This window comes from Primulina eburnea, chromosome 9 (genome assembly GCF_022965805.1).
Source record: "Primulina eburnea isolate SZY01 chromosome 9, ASM2296580v1, whole genome shotgun sequence".
Taxonomy (NCBI): domain Eukaryota; kingdom Viridiplantae; phylum Streptophyta; class Magnoliopsida; order Lamiales; family Gesneriaceae; genus Primulina; species Primulina eburnea.
Window position 1 is genome coordinate 9,984,523 of NC_133109.1, and position 13,145 is coordinate 9,997,667.

Consider the following 13,145-nt stretch of genomic DNA (forward strand, 5'->3'; position numbering starts at 1 on the left):
GTTAGCATTCCTCGACAGCTTTAGTTTTGGCTCGTAACTGATTATTTCAGTTCCAGCTTACTGCACACTAAGGTAGATTATTATAAACAAAATAACAAGTTTTGTTAGCATCAAAATTAAGCAAAGATTGCGAACTTGAAAAGTTCCAACATATTTAAACACTAGCGTATGATTGTACTAGACAGACTTGTAGGTACATTATGTTGTTTAATTAATATAGAGACATGTTAGGCTTTAATTATACATTTGAGTTTATGTTAAAAGCAAAAATTTGACCCACATTTTCGAGCAAAGATCCAATAAATCCCAAAAGAATTGAGTTAGAGCCCGGGTCCCCACAAAATGAGATCACGTGTGAAAATTGATGTGCGAGAACAGAAGGATTGGCGCACATGCGCGAGTGTATGCGCGCACATGCGCGAGAGGTCCAGAGGGGTTGGCGCACATGCGCGACTGAATGCGCGCACATGCGCCAAACAGCCAGAAGACCTCGCGCATATGCGCGGAAGATGTCGCGCATTTGCGCGAGCCTATGTAGTTGAGTACCAGTAGGCCTCGCGCATATGCGCCAGTAATGTCGCGCATATGCGCGAGCTGCCAAGATCGAGACCAGTAGGTCTCGCGCATATGCGCCAGAAATGTCGTGCATATGCGCGAGACATGCAGAAAGAAAAAATGACATGTGGCTGTTGCATGGACGTGGGTTTATATATATATATATATATATATATATATATATATATACAAACGTAAATCTTTGGAAAGAAAAACGAGAATTCAGAGGAAACTTCCGTTCATTGAGTTTAGAATTCGGTTTGCGATCGATCCGTCCGTTAGATTTTAAATCCGACTTCGGTACTGTGTTCCTATCAACACAGGCTACTACAGGACGTAAGTTTTACTATGTTTTAACATGTTTGGAAATTATGATGTTGTTAGAATTGAATACACGTCATATATGTTGTTCTTGACATGTTAGACAGTGGAGAATCGAAGTCAGATTAAGAAACGGACTGAATATGGAATTGTTATGAATTTCAGAATGAAATGGACTAGAATTGATATCAGATTTGTACGGTGGTTGATTGTAAATTATTGGAATTGGTATAGACTGATATAGTATTATCAGTATCACAAGAATGTACTGTTATGCTGTTAGAATTTGATAAAACAGAGATGTTTTGAATTGATTAGAATATTGATACAGAATATCGGTATTGTCATTACCAGATTAAACAGTGACAGATTTTGAATCGAGACTTCGATTGTATCAGAGCGACAACAAGAAAGGTATAAATAAATGTTGATTCGGGATTGCACATCTCGAGTTAGGTTTGACTTGAGTTTCCCTAAATTAAATACTTTATTTTATTGCATTGATATTTGCAGATGATCAGATTGATATGTTAATCAGATTGATATGTTAATCTATTGACTTAGAATAGGGTCAGAGTCCGAGTCTAGGGCAGATCAGCCTAGCTAGGGCAGAACCGCCGAGTCTTTCTCAGAACCGATAAGAATCTAGACTTATGGTGTATCGAAGAGCTTTAGATGTAGATCGACGTCTATCTCAGACACTCGATACAGAATACCAGAGTCTAAATTAGATTGGGATCCCTAGATTTGAGATAAGATAAGATTAGATCACGAGTCATTGATTCATGTAGTCAGATTAGATACATGTTTTGATGTGTGTTTATGCTTTTATATATGTTTTATATGATTGCATTTAATAAATTGTTTATACTGGGATATTTATATCTCACCGGATTTATCCGGCTGTTGTCTTGTTTGTATGTGTGCATGGCAACAGGTGGGACAGGGTCAGGGTCACAGAGGTGAAGACAGATCGAGATTAGAGTGGTGATACCGGACTTGGATTAGAGCTAGGGTTTGAACACTTGATAGTAGTTGTTGAACCTGAGTATGTATGATTGTATATTTTATCAGATTTATACTTTTATACTGATATGTATAGGAGTTTGATTCCATAACCTTCCGCATTAAAAAAAAAAAAAATTTAGACCCTGATTATTATAATTGATTTAGTCCCAATAACGATTAAGAACATGATTAGCGTCCGGGTCCCCACACTATTGTTTCTGATCGCAATGTTAAATTCTTGAGTTACTTTTGGAAGACTTTATGGGCTAAACTTGGCACAAAATTGTTGTTTTCTACTACTTGTCATCCTCAAACGGATGGACAAACTGAAATTGTCAATAGAACTTTGGGAACACTTTTGCGTGTCATTCTTAAAAAGAACTTGGATTGACATTTCTATTGAATTTATTTTGGGGTTGCCTAGTACTAATAAGGGGAGGGATTCTATTTTTGTTGTTGTGGATAGATTCTCTAAGATGGCACATTTTATAGCTTGTCATAAAACCGATGAAGCTTCAAACATTGCGGATTTGTTCTTTAGAGAAGTCGTTACGTTGCATGGAATGCCTTGGACTATTGTTTCTGGTCGCGATGTTAAATTCTTGAGTTACTTTTGGAAGACTTTATGGGCTAAATTGACACAAAATTGTTGTTTTCTAGTACTTGTCATCCTCAAACGGATGGACAAACTGAAGTTGTCAATAGAACTTTGGGAACATTTTTGCGTGCTATTCTTAAAAAGAACTTGGATTGACATTTCTGTGGACTTTATTTTGGGGTTGCCTTGGACTAAGAAGGGGAGGGATTCTATTTTTGTTGTTGTGGATAGATTCTCTAAGATGGCACATTTTATAGCTTGCCATAAAACCGATGATGCTTCAAACATTGCGGATTTGTTATTTAGAGAAGTCGTTAGGTTGCGTGGCATGCCTAGGACTATTGTTTCTGATCGCGATGTTATAATCTTGAGTTACTTTTGGAATACTTTATGGGCTATACTTGGCACAAAATTGTTGTTTTCTACTACTTGTCATCCTCAAACGGATGGACAAACTGAAGTTGTCAATAGAACTTTGGGAACACTTTTGCGTGCCATTCTTAAAAAGAAGTTGGATTGACATTTCTATTGACTTTATTTTGGGGTTGCCTAGTACTAAGAAGGGGAGGGATTCTATTTTTGTTGTTGTGGATAGATTCTCTAAGATGGCACATTTTATAGCTTGTCATAAACCGATGATGCTTCAAACATTGCGGATTTGTTCTTTAGAGAAGTCGTTACGTTGCGTGGCATGCCTAGGACTATTGTTTCTGGTCGCGATGTTAAATTCTAGAGTTACTTTTGGAAGACTTTATGGGCTAAACTTGGCATAAAATTGTTGTTTTCTACTATTTGTCGTCCTCAAACGAATGGACAAACTGAAGTTGTCAATAGAACTTTGGGAACATTTTTGCGTGCTATTCTTAAAAAGAACTTGGATTGACATTTCTGTGGACTTTATTTTGGGGTTGCCTTGGACTAAGAAGGGGAGAGATTCTATTTTTGTTGTTGTGGATAGATTCTCTAAGATGGAACATTTTATAGCTTGTCACTAAACCGATGACGCTTCAAACATTGCGGATTTGTTCTTTAGAGAAGTCGTTACGTTGCATGGAATGCCTAGGACTATTGTTTCTGGTCGCGATGTTAAATTCTTGAGTTACTATTAGAAGAATTTATGGGCTAAACTTGGCACAAAATTGTTGTTTTCTACTACTTGTCATCCTCAAACGGATGGACAAACTGAAGTTGTCAATAGAACTTTGGGAACACTTTTGCGTGCTATTCTTAAAAAGAACTTGGATTGACATTTCTATTGACTTTATTTTGGGGTTGCCTAGTACTAAGAAGGGGAGGGATTCTATTTTTGTTGTTGTGGATAGATTCTCTAAGATGGCACATTTTATAGCTTGTCATAAACCGATGATGCTTCAAACATTGCGGATTTGTTCTTTAGAGAAGTCGTTACGTTGCGTGGCATGCCTAGGACTATTGTTTCTGGTCGCGATGTTAAATTCTAGAGTTACTTTTGGAAGACTTTATGGGCTAAACTTGGCACAAAATTGTTGTTTTCTACTATTTGTCGTCCTCAAACGAATGGACAAACTGAAGTTGTCAATAGAACTTTGGGAACATTTTTGCGTGCTATTCTTAAAAAGAACTTGGATTGACATTTCTGTGGACTTTATTTTGGGGTTGCCTTGGACTAAGAAGGGGAGAGATTCTATTTTTGTTGTTGTGGATAGATTCTCTAAGATGGCACATTTTATAGCTTGCCATAAAACCGATGATGCTTCAAACATTGCGGATTTGTTCTTTAGAGAAGTCGTTAGGTTGCGTGGCATGCCTAGGACTATTGTTTCTGATCGCGATGTTATAATCTTGAGTTACTTTTGGAATACTTTATGGGCTATACTTGGCACAAAATTGTTGTTTTCTACTACTTGTCATCCTCAAACGGATGGACAAACTGAAGTTGTCAATAGAACTTTGGGAACACTTTAGCGTGCCATTCTTAAAAAGAAGTTGGATTGACATTTCTATTGACTTTATTTTGGGGTTGCCTAGTACTAAGAAGGGGAGGGATACTATTTTTGTTGTTGTGGATAGATTCTCTAAGATGGTACATTTTATAGCTTGTCATAAAACCGATGATGCTTCAAACATTGCGGATTTGTTCTTTAGAGAAGTCGTTACGTTGCGTGGCATGCCTAGCACTATTGTTTTTGGTCGCGATGTTAAATTCTAGAGTTACTTTTGGAAGACTTTATGGGATAAACTTGGCACAAAATTGTTGTTTTCTACTATTTGTCGTCCTCAAACGAATGGACAAACTGAAGTTGTCAATAGAACTTTGGGAACACTTTTGCGTGTCATTCTTAAAAAGAACTTGGATTGACATTTCTATTGACTTTATTTTGGGGTTGCCTAGTACTAAGAAGGGGAGGGATTCTATTTTTGTTGTTGTGGATAGATTCTCTAAGATGGCACATTTTATAGCTTGTCATAAACCGATGATGCTTCAAACATTGCGGATTTGTTCTTTAGAGAAGTCGTTACGTTGCATGGCATGCCTAGGACTATTGTTTCTGGTCGCGATGTTAAATTCTTGAGTTACTTTTGGAAGAATTTATGGGCTAAACTTGGCACAAAATTGTTGTTTTCTACTATTTTTCGTCCTCAAACGGATGGACAAAGTGAAGTTGTCAATAGAACTTTGGGAACACTTTTGTTTGATATTCTTAAAAAGAAATTGGATTGACATTTCTATGGACTTTATTTCGGGGTTGCCTCGGACTAAGAAGGGGAGGGATTCTATTTTTGTTGTTGTGGATAGATTCTCTAAGATGGCACATTTTATAGCTTGTCACTAAACCGATGACGCTTCAAACATTGCGGATTTGTTCTTTAGAGAAGTCGTTACGTTGCGTGGCATGCCTAGGACTATTGTTTCTGGTCGCGATGTTAAATTCTAGAGTTACTTTTGGAAGACTTTATGGGCTAAACTTGGCACAAAATTGTTGTTTTCTACTATTTGTCGTCCTCAAACGAATGGACAAACTGAAGTTGTCAATAGAACTTTGGGAACATTTTTGCGTGCTATTCTTAAAAAGAACTTGGATTGACATTTCTGTGGACTTTATTTTGGGGTTGCCTTGGACTAAGAAGGGGAGAGATTCTATTTTTGTTGTTGTGGATAGATTCTCTAAGATGGCACATTTTATAGCTTGTCACTAAACCGATGACGCTTCAAACATTGCGGATTTGTTCTTTAGAGAAGTCGTTACGTTGCATGGAATGCCTAGGACTATTGTTTCTGGTCGCGATGTTAAATTCTTGAGTTACTATTAGAAGAATTTATGGGCTAAACTTGGCACAAAATTGTTGTTTTCTACTACTTGTCATCCTCAAACGGATGGACAAACTGAAGTTGTCAATAGAACTTTGGGAACACTTTTGCGTGCTATTCTTAAAAAGAAGTTGGATTGACATTTCTATTGACTTTATTTTGGGGTTGCCTAGTACTAAGAAGGGGAGGGATTCTATTTTTGTTGTTGTGAATAGATTCTCTAAGATGGCACATTTTATAGCTTGTCATAAACCGATGATGCTTCAAACATTGCGGATTTGTTCTTTAGAGAAGTCGTTACGTTGCGTGGCATGCCTAGGACTATTGTTTCTGGTCGCGATGTTAAATTCTAGAGTTACTTTTGGAAGACTTTATGGGCTAAACTTGGCACAAAATTGTTGTTTTCTACTATTTGTCGTCCTCAAACGAATGGACAAACTGAAGTTGTCAATAGAACTTTGGGAACATTTTTGCGTGCTATTCTTAAAAACAACTTGGATTGACATTTCTGTGGACTTTATTTTGGGGTTGCCTTGGACTAAGAAGGGGAGAGATTCTATTTTTGTTGTTGTGGATAGATTCTCTAAGATGGAACATTTTATAGCTTGTCACTAAACCGATGACGCTTCAAACATTGCGGATTTGTTCTTTAGAGAAGTCGTTACGTTGCATGGAATGCCTAGGACTATTGTTTCTGGTCGCGATGTTAAATTCTTGAGTTACTATTAGAAGAATTTATGGGCTAAACTTGGCACAAAATTGTTGTTTTCTACTACTTGTCATCCTCAAACGGATGGACAAACTGAAGTTGTCAATAGAACTTTGGGAACACTTTTGCGTGCTATTCTTAAAAAGAACTTGGATTGACATTTCTATTGACTTTATTTTGGGGTTGCCTAGTACTAAGTAGGGGAGGGATTCTATTTTTGTTGTTGTGGATAGATTCTCTAAGATGGCACATTTTATAGCTTGTCATAAACCGATGATGCTTCAAACATTGCGGATTTGTTCTTTAGAGAAGTCGTTACGTTGCGTGGCATGCCTAGGACTATTGTTTCTGGTCGCGATGTTAAATTCTAGAGTTACTTTTGGAAGACTTTATGGGCTAAACTTGGCACAAAATTGTTGTTTTCTACTATTTGTCGTCCTCAAACGAATGGACAAACTGAAGTTGTCAATAGAACTTTGGGAACATTTTTGCGTGCTATTCTTAAAAAGAACTTGGATTGACATTTCTGTGGACTTTATTTTGGGGTTTCCTTGGACTAAGAAGGGGAGAGATTCTATTTTTGTTGTTGTGGATAGATTCTCTAAGATGGCACATTTTATAGCTTGCCATAAAACCGATGATGCTTCAAACATTGCGGATTTGTTCTTTAGAGAAGTCGTTAGGTTGCGTGGCATGCCTAGGACTATTGTTTCTGATCGCGATGTTATAATCTTGAGTTACTTTTGGAATACTTTATGGGCTATACTTGGCACAAAATTGTTGTTTTCTACTACTTGTCATCCTCAAACGGATGGACAAACTGAAGTTGTCAATAGAACTTTAGGAACACTTTAGCGTGCCATTCTTAAAAAGAAGTTGGATTGACATTTCTATTGACTTTATTTTGGGGTTGCCTAGTACTAAGAAGGGGAGGGATACTATTTTTGTTGTTGTGGATAGATTCTCTAAGATGGTACATTTTATAGCTTGTCATAAAACCGATGATGCTTCAAACATTGCGGATTTGTTCTTTAGAGAAGTCGTTACGTTGCGTGGCATGCCTAGCACTATTGTTTTTGGTCGCGATGTTAAATTCTAGAGTTACTTTTGGAAGAATTTATGGGCTAAACTTGGCACAAAATTGTTGTTTTCTACTATTTTTCGTCCTCAAACGGATGGACAAAGTGAAGTTGTCAATAGAACTTTGGGAACACTTTTGTTTGATATTCTTAAAAAGAACTTGGATTGACATTTCTATGGACTTTATTTTGGGGTTGCCTCGGACTAAGAAGGGGAGGGATTCTATTTTTGTTGTTGTGGATAGATTCTCTAAGATGGCACATTTTATAGCTTGTCATTAAACCGATGATGCTTCCAACATTGCGGATTTGTTCTTTAGAGAAGTCGTTACGTTGCATGGAATGCCTAGGACTATTGTTTATGGTCGCGATGTTAAATTCTTGAGTTACTATTGGAAGAATTTATGGGCTAAACGTGGCACGAAATTTTCGTTTTCTACTACTTGTCATCCTCAAACGGATGGACAAACTGAAGTTGTCAATAGAACTTTGGGAACACTTTTGCGTGCTATTCTTCAAAAGAACTTGGATTGACATTTCTATGGACTTTATTTTGGGGTTGCCTAGGACTAAGAAGGGGAGGGATTCTATTTTTGTTGTTGTGGATAGATTCTCTAAGATGGCACATTTTATAGCTTGTCATAAAACCGATGATGCTTCAAACATTGCGGATTTGTTCTTTAGAGAAGTCGTTAAGTTGCATGGCATGCCTAGGACTATTGTTTCTGGTCGCGATGTTAAATTCTTGTAAGGCTCGAGATTATTAGTTTCATTGTCGTACGACTCGGAGGATATGAGAATGCATGTCATAAGATGAAAGTACAAAATATTTCATGTGTGAGAAACCGCACCCGCGCTCAAAACAGGAGTGCACCCGCGGTCATGCAATTATGAAATTTAGCAAAAAAAGTTGAAGCCATACCGCACCCGCGGTGTATGGACAGAAAGTTGGCCATTTTATTCGTAGCATCACCGCACCCGCGGTGCAGAAAGACCGCACCCGCGGTGACAAGACCGCACCCACGGTCTTGCAGGGACCGCACCCGCGGTCTCTACTTTTGGAAAATGAAAATAGGGCCGAAGCTTTAGCGCACCCGCGGTGCTGGAGTGAGCGCACCCGCGGTGCTGCATGCGGGAAATCCACCTTTATTCTTATGTTGACACATGGCAGAGGTATATATATGAATTAGTGCTGATTCATTTCTTTCTCACTTCCAGCAGCTGAACCGAGAGCACTCTAAGAACTCTTCAATTTCTTCAAGGCTTTGGAGTAAGGTAATTCATGATTTAACCATCCGAAATTCATTCCGAGTTGAGATTCTTGTGTCTCTCATCGAGGGCTTTAAGGAGATGTAACTTTCATTCATTTCCTACATGATTTAAGATATTGAGGTTGGAGAAACTGTATTTTGCTTATAGATAAATGTTCTTGTGATGATTATGAGTTTATAATCGAAACCGGAACAAAGAAATGATAATGTATACGTTTGCTATGAATTCTAGCATATATGTGCTGAAAAGATGCAGATTTTGGGGAGATTAAGAGTGTTGTTATTGATGTAATGGCTTGTAGAGAATATACGGATTATTGGTTGAGTTATCGGTATTGAGATTACGTCTTTATGCCGTTAAAGTTCATACCGAGATTGATCATTGATAGTATATGTATTGAATTGAGTTGGGAATTGATATTGTATGTTTCAACATTGCCATTTCAGATTTGGAGTGACAGTTTGTATCCTGACTTCGAGACTTCGATTTAGTTTACGACAAGAAAGGTATAAGCTATGTTTGTTTGGGAAGTCACAACTCATGTGGGGACCCGGGCTCTAATTCTTTTTCTTGGGATTAAATGGATCATTAACATAAAATGTGGGTCAAATTTTCGCTTTTTAACATTCAATCAAATGTTACTAACTAGGCATAAAACATGTCTCTATTTTATTACATCAGCATAATATACAAACATAAAATACAAGTCTTGTTCTTACAACTAGTGTCCAATACCATCTATAAACAAACGGTAGTACAAGTCTAGCCAAAAGAACCACTAGTCCTCTGCTGCGCCCGAGATCACCACGCTATGTCCATCGCTCATCTCTGTCGTGACCCAGATCCTGCCCCACCTGTTGTTATGCACACATACAGACATAACAACAGCCGGAAAACCGGTGAGAACAAATCCCAGTATAAACATGTAACATGCATATAAACAATCTAAACATGAAACATGCTAATATGAATGCAATTCATATAAAATCATGCAATGTGGATCTAATCATGTCTAGACTCGACTCGACTAGAACTCTAGGGATCCCGTTGTGAATAAGACGTCACTGGCTGTCACCTACCCTACCAATCGAGGTGCTGTACGTCTTATTCCTAGACTTCGGCCTGATCTGTATCCGCGTCTACAATAGGGGCGGTGATCTTCCCCTAAGCTGAGATATCGCCGAACATCTAGTAGTCTGCCTGATCTCCAGACTGCCCTATCTTAATGCATGAATACAAAATCTGTAAACAAGCATAATGCAATGCTACACGATCTGTAAACAAAGCATAGCAAGATCTGCATACAAATTCTATAAACAAATCTATAACAATCATAATCATATCAAGGTATGAACAATAAAACAAGTATGTGATTTTGGTTGGGAAACTCAAATGTGATCTCATTTGAGTCGTGATTCCCCAAACAAAACATGTACTATACTTTTCGTCGTAGAATCGCTGTCACTGTCGCCAATACGAATCTGAAATGGAAATGTGGATATGCACTCTATCAATTTCTAATCTAAATCAACATATATTCAAGTCACTACGTGATCTCAATACATTTCGACGGCATAACGACGTAATTCTCGATACCGGTCAATCAAATTGTAAGGCTCAAAGATTTAGTTATCATAATCAGATGGATTCGTTGATAATTAAGATGATTGTAGATGTATTTCATTGGACTAGAAAAGAAAGGGGAATGTATAATAAAGATGTGAAAGATAGTCAAAAGAATAAGTAAGGCCGAAGCTATGGCGCATATGCGCGAAGGAATGCGCGCATATGCATGAGAATTCCAGTAGCATTGGCGCATATGCGCGGAAAGAGTGGCGCATATGCGCGACATGTCCAGAACCATTGGCGCATATGCGCGAGAGTAGTGGCGCATATGCGCGAGTACTAAAATTTCCGAGACAGTAGGTTCGGCGCATATGCGCGAGTAATGCCGCGCATATGCGCGAGACGTGTAATGCAAAGGATTAGCCATGTGTTCGAAACATGCAAAGTATATATACAATTTGCCTCGATTATTTCTTCATTTCAGCAGAAAGGCTCGAGAATTCATAGGAGAGAAGCTTCATTTCTTAGACTTTATAATTGTGATTTTGCAAGATTTAGCAATCCAAATTCAAATTCGACTTCGGTTTTGAACTCCTCTCCGTATTAGCTACGAGGTGAAGTATTTTTCTTTCAGTTTCAACATGATTTGAGATATGGTGATTGGGGAAATTGTGAATTACACTAGATTATGTATTCTTGTGATGATTATGAATATATATTCGTAACCGGATCGAAGAACGGATGTCATATGCAATTGTTACGATTTTTATAGCATGTTTAGAACTAAATATGCAGATTTTGGGTACTATGACATGTTTAGGATGATGATTATGAGTTGATGAGTTTAGATTGATAATGTGTTTATATCTGTGGAGAATTTGATTGACCGGTATCGAGAATTACGTCGTTATGCCGTCGAAATGAATTGAGATCACGTAGCCCAAGAAAAAGAATTAGAGCCCGGGTCCCCACACAAATCTTAACAGATCTCAACAATATCTTATTCTCAATCATAATCCAATACAATATTCATCCAAAACACCATAATTCTATCCCAACAATTCATAAACCATAGTGAAATTCATAGGAAATGCATATGATATCATTTCTTTGATCCGTTTACAAATATATCATGCTCAATACGTCAAGAACACAATATAACTATCATATTCTCATTTCCCCACTATGTGAATTTCGAAACTTACTGAAATCGAATAAAACTTACATCACTTTGTAGATAATGAAGAGAGAAGCTCAAAACCGAAGTCGGATTTGAATTTGGATGATTAAATCTTATGAAATCACCATTTAAAAGTGGAAGGAAGTTTGGAGCTTTTCCTCTGCAACTCTCGATTATTTCTGATGGAATGAAGGAAAATTCGTGCTAAGATATATATACTTTGCATGCCTCAATACACATGGCAAATCTTATGAACTACACGTCTCGCGCATATGCGTGGCATTACTCGCGCATGTGCGCGAGACCTACTGTCTCGGCAGATTTAACACTCGCGCATATGCGCCACTAAACTCGCGCATATGCGACAATGGTTCTGGACACTCTGCGCATATGCGCCACTACCCTCGCGCATATGCGCCAAGGCTGCTGTACATGTCGCGCATATGCGCCACTCTTTCCGCGCATATGCGCCAATGCTACTGGAATTCTCATGCATATGCGCGCATTCCTTCGCGCATATGCGCCATAGCTTCGGCCTTACTTATTCTTTTGACTATCTTTCACATCTTTATTATACATTTCCCTTTCTTTTCTAGTCCAATGAAATACATCTACAATCATCTTAATTATCAACAAATCCATCTGATTATGATAACTAAATCTTCGAGCCTTACATTTCTCCCCCTCTAAGACATGATTTCGCCCTCGAAATCGCATATCATTCTATCAATGAAAGCATCAAAAGTAATAATATCAAAGTTAGATCAATACTTACATTATTGAAATAATTCGGGGTGTTTCTGTCGCATGTTGGCTTCTGTCTCCCATGTCGCTTCTTCAGCGCCGTGACGACTCCATTGGACTTTCACTAGGGGAATATTCTTCGTTCTGAGCTTCTTTTCTTTCCGATCAAGAATCTGTATCGGTTGTTCCACATAGCTCAATGTCTGATCAAGTTCAGCTTCGTCAGGTTGAATGACATGAGAAACATCTGGCATATACTTACGCAACATCGATACATGAAAGACATCATGTATCCCAGATAGAGAAGGAGGAAGTGCAAGTCGATAAGCTCGATCGCCAATCTTCTCAAGAATCTCGTAAGGACCAATGTATCGAGGAGATAGTTTCCCGCGTTTGCCAAATCGAACAACGCCTCTGAATGGAGAGATCTTTAAGAATACTCTATCTCCCGCCTCAAATACTAATGGTCTACGTCTGATATTGGCATACTTTGCTTCTCGATCTTGTGTTGTTTTCATCCTCTTCTGAATGAGTTTTACCTTCTCTGTCATGTCACGAATCATATCTGGTCCAAGTTCTGGTACCTCTGAAATATCATCCCAATATAGCGGAGATCTGCACTTCTTGCCATACAAAGCTTCAAACGGTGCCATCTCGATACTCGTCTGATAGCTATTATTGTAAGAGAATTCGCAAAGAGGTAGAGAATCTTGCCAACCCATGCCAAAATCTAGCACGACGGCTCTCAACATATCCTCTAATGTCTGGATAGTCCGTTCTGACTGTCCGTCTGTCTGAGGATGGTAAGCAGTACTCAGGTGTAA